Source organism: Scyliorhinus torazame, chromosome 14 (genome assembly GCF_047496885.1).
Source record: "Scyliorhinus torazame isolate Kashiwa2021f chromosome 14, sScyTor2.1, whole genome shotgun sequence".
NCBI lineage: Eukaryota > Metazoa > Chordata > Chondrichthyes > Carcharhiniformes > Scyliorhinidae > Scyliorhinus > Scyliorhinus torazame.
The window spans coordinates 153,882,863-153,894,177 of NC_092720.1; positions in this window are offsets into that span (position 1 = coordinate 153,882,863).

The following is an 11,315-nucleotide window of genomic DNA, read 5'->3' on the forward strand; positions in this document are numbered from 1 at the left end:
GACTGAGGGGAGAGAGGACACAGAGTGATGGGACTGAGGGGAGAGGACACTGAGTGACGGGAATGAAGGGAGAGAGGACACAGTGTGACGGGACTGAGGGGAAAGAGAGGACACTAAGTGACGGTACTGAGGGAAAGAGAGCACAGAGAGTGACAGACAGAGGGAAGAGAGGACACCAAATAATTGTATTGAGGAGAGAGGACACAGACTGATGGGACTGAGGGGAGAGAGGACACAGAGTGATGGGACTGAGGGGAGAGTAGGCACAGAGTGATGGGGCTGAGGGGAGAGAGGACACAGAGTGATGGAACTGAGGGGAGAGGACGCAGGGTGACAGGAATGCGGGAGAGAGGATACAGAGTGATGGGACTGAGGGGAGAGGACACAGAGTGATGGGACTGAGGGGAGAGTAGACAGAGTGACGGGACTGAGGGGCGAGAGGACATAGAGTGATGGGACTGAGGGGAGAGAGGATACAGAGTGACAGGAATGAGGGGAGGGAGGACACAGAGTGATGGGACTGAGGGGAGAGAGGATACAGAGTGACAGGAATGAGGGGAGGGTGGACACAGAGTGATGGGACTGAGGGGAGAGAGGACACAGAGTGACGGGACTGAAGGGAGGGAGGACACAGAGTGACGGGACTGAGGGGAAAGAGAGGACACTGAGTGACGGTACTGAGTGGAGAGAGGACACAGAGTGATGGGACTGAGGGGAGAGGACACAGAGTGACGGGACTGAGGGGAGAGAGGACAGAGTGATGGGACTGAGGGGAGAGGACACTGAGTGACGGGAATGAAGGGAGAGAGGACACAGTGTGACGGGACTGAGGGGAAAGAGAGGACACTAAGTGACGGTACTGAGGGAAAGAGAGCACAGAGAGTGACAGACAGAGGGAAGAGAGGACACCAAATAATTGTATTGAGGAGAGAGGACACAGACTGATGGGACTGAGGGGAGAGAGGACACAGAGTGATGGGACTGAGGGGAGAGTAGGCACAGAGTGATGGGACTGAGGGGAGAGAGGACACAGAGTGATGGAACTGAGGGGAGAGGACGCAGGGTGACAGGAATGCGGGAGAGAGGATACAGAGTGATGGGACTGAGGGGAGAGGATACAGAGTGATGGGACTGAGGGGAGAGTAGACAGAGTGACGGGACTGAGGGGCGAGAGGACATAGAGTGATGGGACTGAGGGGAGAGAGGATACAGAGTGACAGGAATGAGGGGAGGGAGGACACAGAGTGATGGGACTGAGGGGAGAGAGGATACAGAGTGACAGGAATGAGGGGAGGGAGGACATAGAGTGATGGGACTGAGGGGCGAGGACACAGGGTGATGGGACTGAGGGGAGAGAGGACACAGGGTGATGGGACTGAGGGGAGAGGATACAGAGTGATGGGTACTGAGGGGAGAGAGAACACAGAGTGATGGGACTGAGGGGAGAGGACACAGAGTGATGGGATGGAGGGGAGAGGACACAGGGTGATGGGATTGAGGGGGAATGAGGACACCGAGTGATGGGACTGAGGGGAGAGGACACAGAGTGATGGGATGGAGGGGAGAGGACACAGAGTGATGGGACTGAGGGGAGAGCAGACAGAGTGACGGGACTGAGGGGAGAGAGGACACAGAGTGATGGGACTGAGGGGAGAGAGGACACAGAGTGATGGGACTGAGGGGAGAGAGGACACAGAGTGACAGGAATGAGGGGAGGGAGGACACAGAGTGATGGGACTGAGGGGAGAGAGGATACAGAGTGACAGGAATGAGGGGAGGGAGGACACAGAGTGATGGGACTGAGGGGCGAGGACACAGGGTGATGGGACTGAGGGGAGTGAGGACACAGGGTGATGGGTCTGAGGGGAGAGGATACAGAGTAAGGGGACTGAGGGGAGAGGACACAGAGTGATGGGACTGAGGGGAGAGAGGACACAGAGTGATGGGACTGATGGGAGAGAGGTTACAGAGTGACAGGAATGAGGGGAGGGTGGACACAGAGTGATGGGACTGAGGGGAGAGAGGATACAGAGTGACAGGAATGAGGGGAGGGAGGACACAGAGTGACGGGACTGAGGGTCGAGGACACAGGGTGATGGGACTGATGGGAGAGAGGACACAGAGTGTTGGGACTGAGGGGAGAGGACACAGAGTGACGGGACGGAGGGGAGAGGACACAGAGTGACAGTACTGAGGGGAAGAGAGCACAGAGAGTGACGGTACTGAGGTGAGAGAGGACACAGAGTGACGGGACTGAAGGGAGAGAGGACACAGAGTGATGGGACTGAGGGGAGGGCGGACACAGAGTGATGGGACTGAGGGGAGAGGGCACAGGGTGATGGGACTGAGGGGAGAGAGGACACAGAGTGATGGGACTGAGGGGAGAGGACACAGAGTGGTGGGACTGAGGGGAGGGTAGACAGAGTGATGGGACTGAGGGGAGAAAGGACACAGAGTGATGGGACTGAGGGGAGAGAGGAAACAGAGTGATGGGACTGAGGGGGGAGAGGATACAGAGTGACAGGAATGCGGGAGAGAGGATACAGAGTGATGGGACTGAGTGGAGAGTTGACAGAGTGACGGGACTGAGGGGAGAGAGGACACAGAGTGATGGGACTGAGGGGAGAGAGGACACAGAGTGATGGGACTGAGGGGAGAGAGGATACAGAGTGACAAGAATGAGGGGACGGAGGACACAGAGTGATGGGACTGAGGGGAGAGAGGATACAGAGTGACAGGAATGAGGGGAGGGTGGACACAGAGTGATGGGACTGAGGGGAGAGAGGATACAGAGTGACAGGAATGAGGGGAGGGTGGACACAGAGTGATGGGACTGAGGGGAGAGAGGATACAGAGTGACAGGAATGAGGGGAGGGTGGACACAGAGTGATGGGACTGAGGGGAGAGAGGATACAGAGTGACAGGAATGAGGCGAGGAAGGACACAGAGTGATGGGACTGAGGGGCGAGAACACAGGGTGATGGGACTGAGGGGAGAGAGGACACAGGGTGATGGGACTGAGGGGAGAGGACACAGAGTGATGGGACTGAGGGGAGAGAGGTCACAGAGTGATGGGACTGAGGGGAGAGGAGACAGAGTGATGGGACTCAGGGGAGAGGACAGAGAGTGATGGGACTGAGGGGAGAGGACACAGAGTGATGGGACTGAGGGGAGAGGACACAGAGTGATGGTACTGAGGGGAGTGGACACAGGGTGATGGGACTGAGGGGAGAGGACACAGAGTGATGGGACTGAGGGGAGAGGACACAGAGTGATGGGACTGAGGGGAGAGGACACAGAGTGATGGGACCGAGGGGAGAGAGGACACCGAGTGATGGGACTGGGGGAGGGAGGACACAGAGTGAAGGGACTGAAGGGAGAGGACACAGGGTGATGGGACTGAGGGGAGAGAGGACACAGACTGATGGGACTGAGGGGAGAGGACACAGTGTGATGGGACTTAGGGGAGAGGACACAGAGTGCTGTGACGGAGGGGAGAGGACACAGAGTGATGGGACTGAGGGGAGAGGGGACACAGAGTGATGGGACTGAGGGGAGAGGACACAGAGTGATGGGACTGAGGGGAGAGGACACAGAGTGATGGGACTGAGGGGAGGGGACACAGAGTGATGGGGCTGAGGGGAGAGGACACAGAGTGATGGAACTGAGGGGAGAGGACACAGGGTGATGGGACTGAGGGGAGAGAGGACACAGGGAGATGGGACTGAGGGGGAGAGAGGACACAGAGTGATGGGACTGAGGGGAGAGGACACAGAGTGATGGGACTGAGGGGAGAGGACACAGAGTGATGGGACTGAGGGGAGAGGACACAGGGTGATGGGACTGAGGGGAAGAGAGGACACCGAGTGATGGGACTGAGGGGAGAGAGGACACAGGGAGATGGGACTGAGGGGGAGAGAGGACACAGAGTGATGGGACTGAGGGGAGAGGACACAGAGTGTTGGGACTGAGGGCAGAGAGGACACAGAGTGACGGGACTGAGGGGAAAGAGAGGACACTGAGTGACGGTACTGAAGGGAGTGAGGACACAGAGTGACGGGACTGAGGGGAAAGAGAGGACACTGAGTGACAGTACTGAGGGGAGAGAGGACACAGAGTGATGGGACTGAGGGGAGAGGACACCGAGTGATGGGACTGAGGGGAGAGAGGACACAGAGTGATGGGACTGAGGGGAGAGGACACTGTGTGACGGTAGTGAGGGGAGAGAGGACACAGAGTGATGGGACTGAGGGGAGAGAGGATACAGAGTGACAGGAATGAGGGGAGGGAGGACGCAGAGTGATGGGACTGAGGAGAGAGAGGATACAGAGTGACAGGAATGAGGGGAGGGAGGACGCAGAGTGATGGGACTGAGGAGAGAGAGGATACAGAGTGACAGGAATGAGGGGAGGGAGGACACAGAGTGATGGGACTGAGGGTCGAGGACACAGGGTGATGGGACTGAGGGGAGAGAGGACACTGGGTGTTGGGACTGAGGGGAGAGGATACAGAGTGACGGGACTGAGGGGAGAGGACACAGAGTGACAGTACTGAGGGGAAGAGAGCACAGAGAGTGATGGTACTGAGGGGAGAGAGGACACAGAGTGACGGGACTGAAGGGAGAGAGGACACAGAGTGACGGGACTGAGGAGAAAGAGAGGACACTGAGTGACGGTACTGAAGGGAGAGAGGACACAGAGTGACGGGACTGAGGGGAGAGGACACAGAGTGACGGGACTGAGGGGAAAGAGAGGACACAGAGTGACAGTACTGAGGGGAAGAGAGCACAGAGAGTGACGGTACTGAGGGGAGAGAGGACACAGAGTGACGGGACTGAAGGGAGAGAGGACACAGAGTGACGGGACTGAGGGGAAAGAGAGGACACTGAGTGACGGTACTGAGTGGAGAGAGGACACAGAGTGATGGGACTGAGGGGAGAGGACACAGAGTGACGGGACTGAGGGGAGAGAGGACACAGAGTGATGGGACTGAGGGGAGAGGACACTGAGTGACGGGAATGAAGGGAGAGAGGACACAGTGTGACGGGACTGAGGGGAAAGAGAGGACACTAAGTGACGGTACTGAGGGAAAGAGAGCACAGAGAGTGACAGACAGAGGGAAGAGAGGACACCAAATAATTGTATTGAGGAGAGAGGACACAGACTGATGGGACTGAGGGGAGAGAGGACACAGAGTGATGGGACTGAGGGGAGAGTAGGCACAGAGTGATGGGGCTGAGGGGAGAGAGGACACAGAGTGATGGAAGTGAGGGGAGAGGACGCAGGGTGACAGGAATGCGGGAGAGAGGATACAGAGTGATGGGACTGAGGGGAGAGGACACAGAGTGATGGGACTGAGGGGAGAGTAGACAGAGTGACGGGACTGAGGGGCGAGAGGACATAGAGTGATGGGACTGAGGGGAGAGAGGATACAGAGTGACAGGAATGAGGGGAGGGAGGACACAGAGTGATGGGACTGAGGGGAGAGAGGATACAGAGTGACAGGAATGAGGGGAGGGTGGACACAGAGTGATGGGACTGAGGGGAGAGAGGATACAGAGTGACAGGAATGAGGGGAGGGAGGACACAGAGTGATGGGTCTGAGGGGCGAGGACACAGGGTGATGGGACTGAGGGGAGAGAGGACACAGGGTGATGGGACTGAGGGGAGAGGATACAGAGTGATGGGTACTGAGGGGAGAGAAAACATAGTGATGGGACTGAGGGGAGAGGACACAGAGTGATGGGACTGAGGGGAGGGGACACAGAGTGATGGGGCTGAGGGGAGAGGACACAGAGTGATGGAACTGAGGGGAGAGGACACAGGGTGATGGGACTGAGGGGAGAGAGGACACAGGGAGATGGGACTGAGGGGGAGAGAGGACACAGAGTGATGGGACTGAGGGGAGAGGACACAGAGTGATGGGACTGAGGGGAGAGGACACAGAGTGATGGGACTGAGGGGAGAGGACACAGGGTGATGGGACTGAGGGGGAGAGAGGACACCGAGTGATGGGACTGAGGGGAGAGGACACAGTGTGATGGGACTGAGGGGAGCGAGGACACAGACTGATGGGACTGAGGGGAGAGGACACCGGATGTTGGGACTGAGGGCAGAGAGGACACAGAGTGACGGGACTGAGTGGAAAGAGAGGACACTGAGTGACGGTACTGAAGGGAGTGAGGACACAGAGTGACGGGACTGAGGGGAAAGAGAGGACACTGAGTGACAGTACTGAGGGGAGAGAGGACACAGAGTGATGGGACTGAGGGGAGAGGACACCGAGTGACGGGACTGAGGGGGGAGAGGACACAGAGTGATGGGACTGAGGGGAGAGGACACTGTGTGACGGTAGTGAGGGGAGAGAGGACACAGAGTGATGAGACTGAGGGGAGAGAGGATACAGAGTGACAGGAATGAGGGGAGGGAGGACGCAGAGTGATGGGACTGAGGAGAGAGAGGATACAGAGTGACAGGAATGAGGGGAGGGAGGACGCAGAGTGATGGGACTGAGGAGAGAGAGGATACAGAGTGACAGGAATGAGTGGAGGGAGGACACAGAGTGATGGGACTGAGGGTCGAGGACACAGGGTGATGGGACTGAGGGGAGAGAGGACACTGGGTGTTGGGACTGAGGGGAGAGGATACAGAGTGACGGGACTGAGGGGAGAGGACACAGAGTGACAGTACTGAGGGGAAGAGAGCACAGAGAGTGATGGTACTGAGGGGAGAGAGGACACAGAGTGACGGGACTGAAGGGAGAGAGGACACAGAGTGACGGGACTGAGGAGAAAGAGAGGACACTGAGTGACGGTACTGAAGGGAGAGAGGACACAGAGTGACGGGACTGAGGGGAGAGGACACAGAGTGACGGGACTGAGGGGAAAGAGAGGACACAGAGTGACAGTACTGAGGGGAAGAGAGCACAGAGAGTGACGGTACTGAGGGGAGAGAGGACACAGAGTGACGGGACTGAAGGGAGAGAGGACACAGAGTGACGGGACTGAGGGGAAAGAGAGGACACTGAGTGACGGTACTGAGTGGAGAGAGGACACAGAGTGATGGGACTGAGGGGAGAGGACACAGAGTGACGGGACTGAGGGGAGAGAGGACACAGAGTGATGGGACTGAGGGGAGAGGACACTGAGTGACGGGAATGAAGGGAGAGAGGACACAGTGTGACGGGACTGAGGGGAAAGAGAGGACACTAAGTGACGGTACTGAGGGAAAGAGAGCACAGAGAGTGACAGACAGAGGGAAGAGAGGACACCAAATAATTGTATTGAGGAGAGAGGACACAGACTGATGGGACTGAGGGGAGAGAGGACACAGAGTGATGGGACTGAGGGGAGAGTAGGCACAGAGTGATGGGGCTGAGGGGAGAGAGGTCACAGAGTGATGGAACTGAGGGGAGAGGACGCAGGGTGACAGGAATGCGGGAGAGAGGATACAGAGTGATGGGACTGAGGGGAGAGGACACAGAGTGATGGGACTGAGGGGAGAGTAGACAGAGTGACGGGACTGAGGGGCGAGAGGACATAGAGTGATGGGACTGAGGGGAGAGAGGATACAGAGTGACAGGAATGAGGGGAGGGAGGACACAGAGTGATGGGACTGAGGGGAGAGAGGATACAGAGTGACAGGAATGAGGGGAGGGTGGACACAGAGTGATGGGACTGAGGGGAGAGAGGATACAGAGTGACAGGTATGAGGGGAGGGAGGACACAGAGTGATGGGTCTGAGGGGCGAGGACACAGGGTGATGGGACTGAGGGGAGAGAGGACACAGGGTGATGGGACTGAGGGGAGAGGATACAGAGTGATGGGTACTGAGGGGAGAGAAAACAGAGTGATGGGACTGAGGGGAGAGAGAACACAGAGTGATGGGACTGAGGGGAGAGGACACAGAGTGATGGGACTGAGGGGAGAGAGGACACAGAGTGATGGGACTGAGGGGAGAGAGGACACAGAGTGACAGGAATGAGGGGAGGGAGGACACAGAGTGATGGGACTGAGGGGAGAGAGGATACAGAGTGACAGGAATGAGGGGAGGGAGGACAAAGAGTGATGGGACTGAGGGGCGAGGACACAGGGTGATGGGACTGAGGGGAGTGAGGACACAGGGTGATGGGTCTGAGGGGAGAGGATACAGAGTAAGGGGACTGAGGGGAGAGGACACAGAGTGATGGGACTGAGGGGAGAGAGGATACAGAGTGATGGGACTGAGGGGAGATGACACAGAGTGATGGGACTGAGGGGAGAGAGGACACAGAGTGATGGGACTGATGGGAGAGAGGATACAGAGTGACAGGAATGAGGGGAGGGTGGACACAGAGTGATGGGACTGAGGGGTGAGAGGATACAGAGTGACAGGAATGAGGGGAGGGAGGACACAGAGTGACGGGACTGAGGGTCGAGGACACAGGGTGATGGGACTGATGGGAGAGAGGACACAGAGTGTTGGGACTGAGGGGAGAGGACACAGAGTGACGGGACTGAGGGGAGAGGACACAGAGTGACAGTACTGAGGGGAAGAGAGCACAGAGAGTGACGGTACTGAGGGGAGAGAGGACACAGAGTGACGGGACTGAAGGGAGAGAGGACACAGAGTGATGGGACTGAGGGGAGGGCGGACACAGAGTGATGGGACTGAGGGGAGAGGGCACAGGGTGATGGGACTGAGGGGAGAGAGGACACAGAGTGATGGGACTGAGGGGAGAGGACACAGAGTGGTGGGACTTGTAGAGGGTGCCATCTCCGCTACTCCACTACTGGGCCGATATCTGGGGTTTGAGTATCTGTGTGTGTCTCTCTCCAGCTGGCACTGAAACTTCAGAGGCCAGGGGATGTCGCACTGGGACACTTCCACTGAAGAGAGCACTGATTCAAGCCTGCCGTTTATTCCTAACCGACAGCCTGAGACTTATATCACACAGATCTCCAGACCCCTACCAATACCCAGGTGACTCTCTCTCTTGCCGGTGGTGCAACAGCCACCCGGTTCCTACTCCACTAGAGTAGCTTTCCCAAGAGAGAGAATAGAACACTGCTGTTTATTCCCTAACCAGCAGTCTGTCCTGAGTGAATCGCTCAAGATGACCCTCGATTCCTGAACCCGGAATTAAGGTGAGGAGTATTTTTAACAATGACTTGGTCAGAGATCGCTGGTGAAGGATTGAAGAATTTAAACGACTCCAATTAGCATCAAATCAAGATTTATTGTAAAACCCAGGTCAAAATCATCAACAGAAGAAACACAATAAAATCTTATGCTCTAATACAACTAAGTCTATTCAAAAGGTAATATAGCGGACACAACGAAAATTCTTATGATTACACAGGTTTTAGCAATATCACAAGGCACAAAACAAGTTCCCTTCCCCAAAGCCTCAACCACTATTAAAATCAAGGGAGTTTCGCAAGCTGCTGCGGGTTACTTACGGTCACAGGCTGCAGAGGTCAAGTCAGGGGTGCAGAGGTCGAGCCACGAACGAAAAGCCCCTACTCGAAAACACAGCCCCTTTTATATAGTTATACCTGGCTTTGTTCTGTGATCGGCCAGCCCCTTTTGCATTGAAAAGGTAGGTTTTTAAAGTTCCCGCTGGCCCCGCCCCCTTTGGGCCGGTCAGAGCTGTATGTTTCCGGGTATTCCTTGCAGGTCCGCTTCTTCCAGCTAGGCAGACCTGCGCGATTTGAATTTGGCGCTGGCTCCGCCCCCTTCTTTCAGTGAGTTTCTGCCGGCAGCTTCTGTCAAGCTTGGAGTACCTCCCCCAGGTCCGCCTCCAACTTGGTTTTCCTGCCGGTAGCTTCTGTCAAGCTTGGAGTACCTCCCCTAGGTCCGCCTCCAACTTGGTTTTTTCAGACCTGCGCGATTTGAATTTGGCGCTGGCTCCGCCCCCCTTCTCCCAGTGAGTTTCTGCCGGTAGCTCCTGTCAAGATTGGAGTACCTCCCCCAGGTCCGCCTCCAGCTTGGCTTTTCTCTACCGCTGATTTTCTAGGGGCTTTTCCAGCGCAATATGCTGGACTCAGACAGTCTGATTTCTAGTTTTAATGAGGTTAGGCTCTTCTGTGGAGAATTTCAGTGTCTTTCAGCTGCTCCGGAGATGGCTGCTATTCTCACCTCGCTATGTTGATGGGGTGCTAATTGGATTCTGCTCTGGTGGAGGCCAGGTCATTTACATTTGCATGGGGCTATGACCATCCCATTGTCCTGCTTGCATGCAAGCCTCCTGTGTATTCCCGTGCCCCTTTGTCTGTGTCTTGATGTTATCTTGTTGTCTGGCTCCTTCTTCCTTGTAGCTCCTAGGGGGGTGTTTGTAAATGTTTATGTATTTATGCCCTTACTCAGCTCAGCGGGCCAAGCCTGCTGGGAAAACTGGTTCTGTTCCCTTGGCTGGAAAGTAGGTTTACAGTCTCTGAGTTTCTCCAAAAGGGCCGAATTGCCCGAAAACCTTACAGACTGAGGGGAGGGTAGACAGAGTGATGGGACTGAGCGGAGAAAGGACACAGAGTGATGGGACTGAGGGGAGAGAGGAAACAGAGTGATGGGACTGAGGGGAGAGAGGATACAGAGTGACAGGAATGCGGGAGAGAGGATACAGAGTGATGGGACTGAGTGGAGAGTTGACAGAGTGACGGGACTGAGGGGAGAGAGGATACAGAGTGATGGGACTGAGGGGAGAGAGGACACAGAGTGATGGGACTGAGGGGAGAGAGGATACAGAGTGACAAGAATGAGGGGACGGAGGACACAGAGTGATGGGACTGAGGGGAGAGAGGATACAGAGTGACGGGACTGAGGGGAGAGAGGACACAGAGTGATGGTACTCAGGGGAGAGGACACAGAGTGATGGGATGGAGGGGAGAGGACACAGAGTGATGGGACTGAGGGGAGAGCAGACAGAGTGACGGGACTGAGGGGAGAGAGGACACAGAGTGATGGGACTGAGGGGAGAGAGGACACAGAGTGATGGGACTGAGGGGAGAGAGGACACAGAGTGACAGGATTGAGGGGAGGGAGGACACAGAGTGATGGGACTGAGGGGAGAGAGGATACAGAGTGACAGGAATGAGGGGAGGGAGGACACAGAGTGATGGGACTGAGGGGCGAGGACACAGGGTGATGGGACTGAGGGGAGTGAGGACACAGGGTGATGGGTCTGAGGGGAGAGGATACAGAGTAAGGGGACTGAGGGGAGAGGACACAGAGTGATGGGACTGAGGGGAGAGAGGATACAGAGTGATGGGACTGAGGGGAGATGACACAGAGTGATGGGACTGAGGGGAGAGAGGACACAGAGTGATGGGACTGATGGGA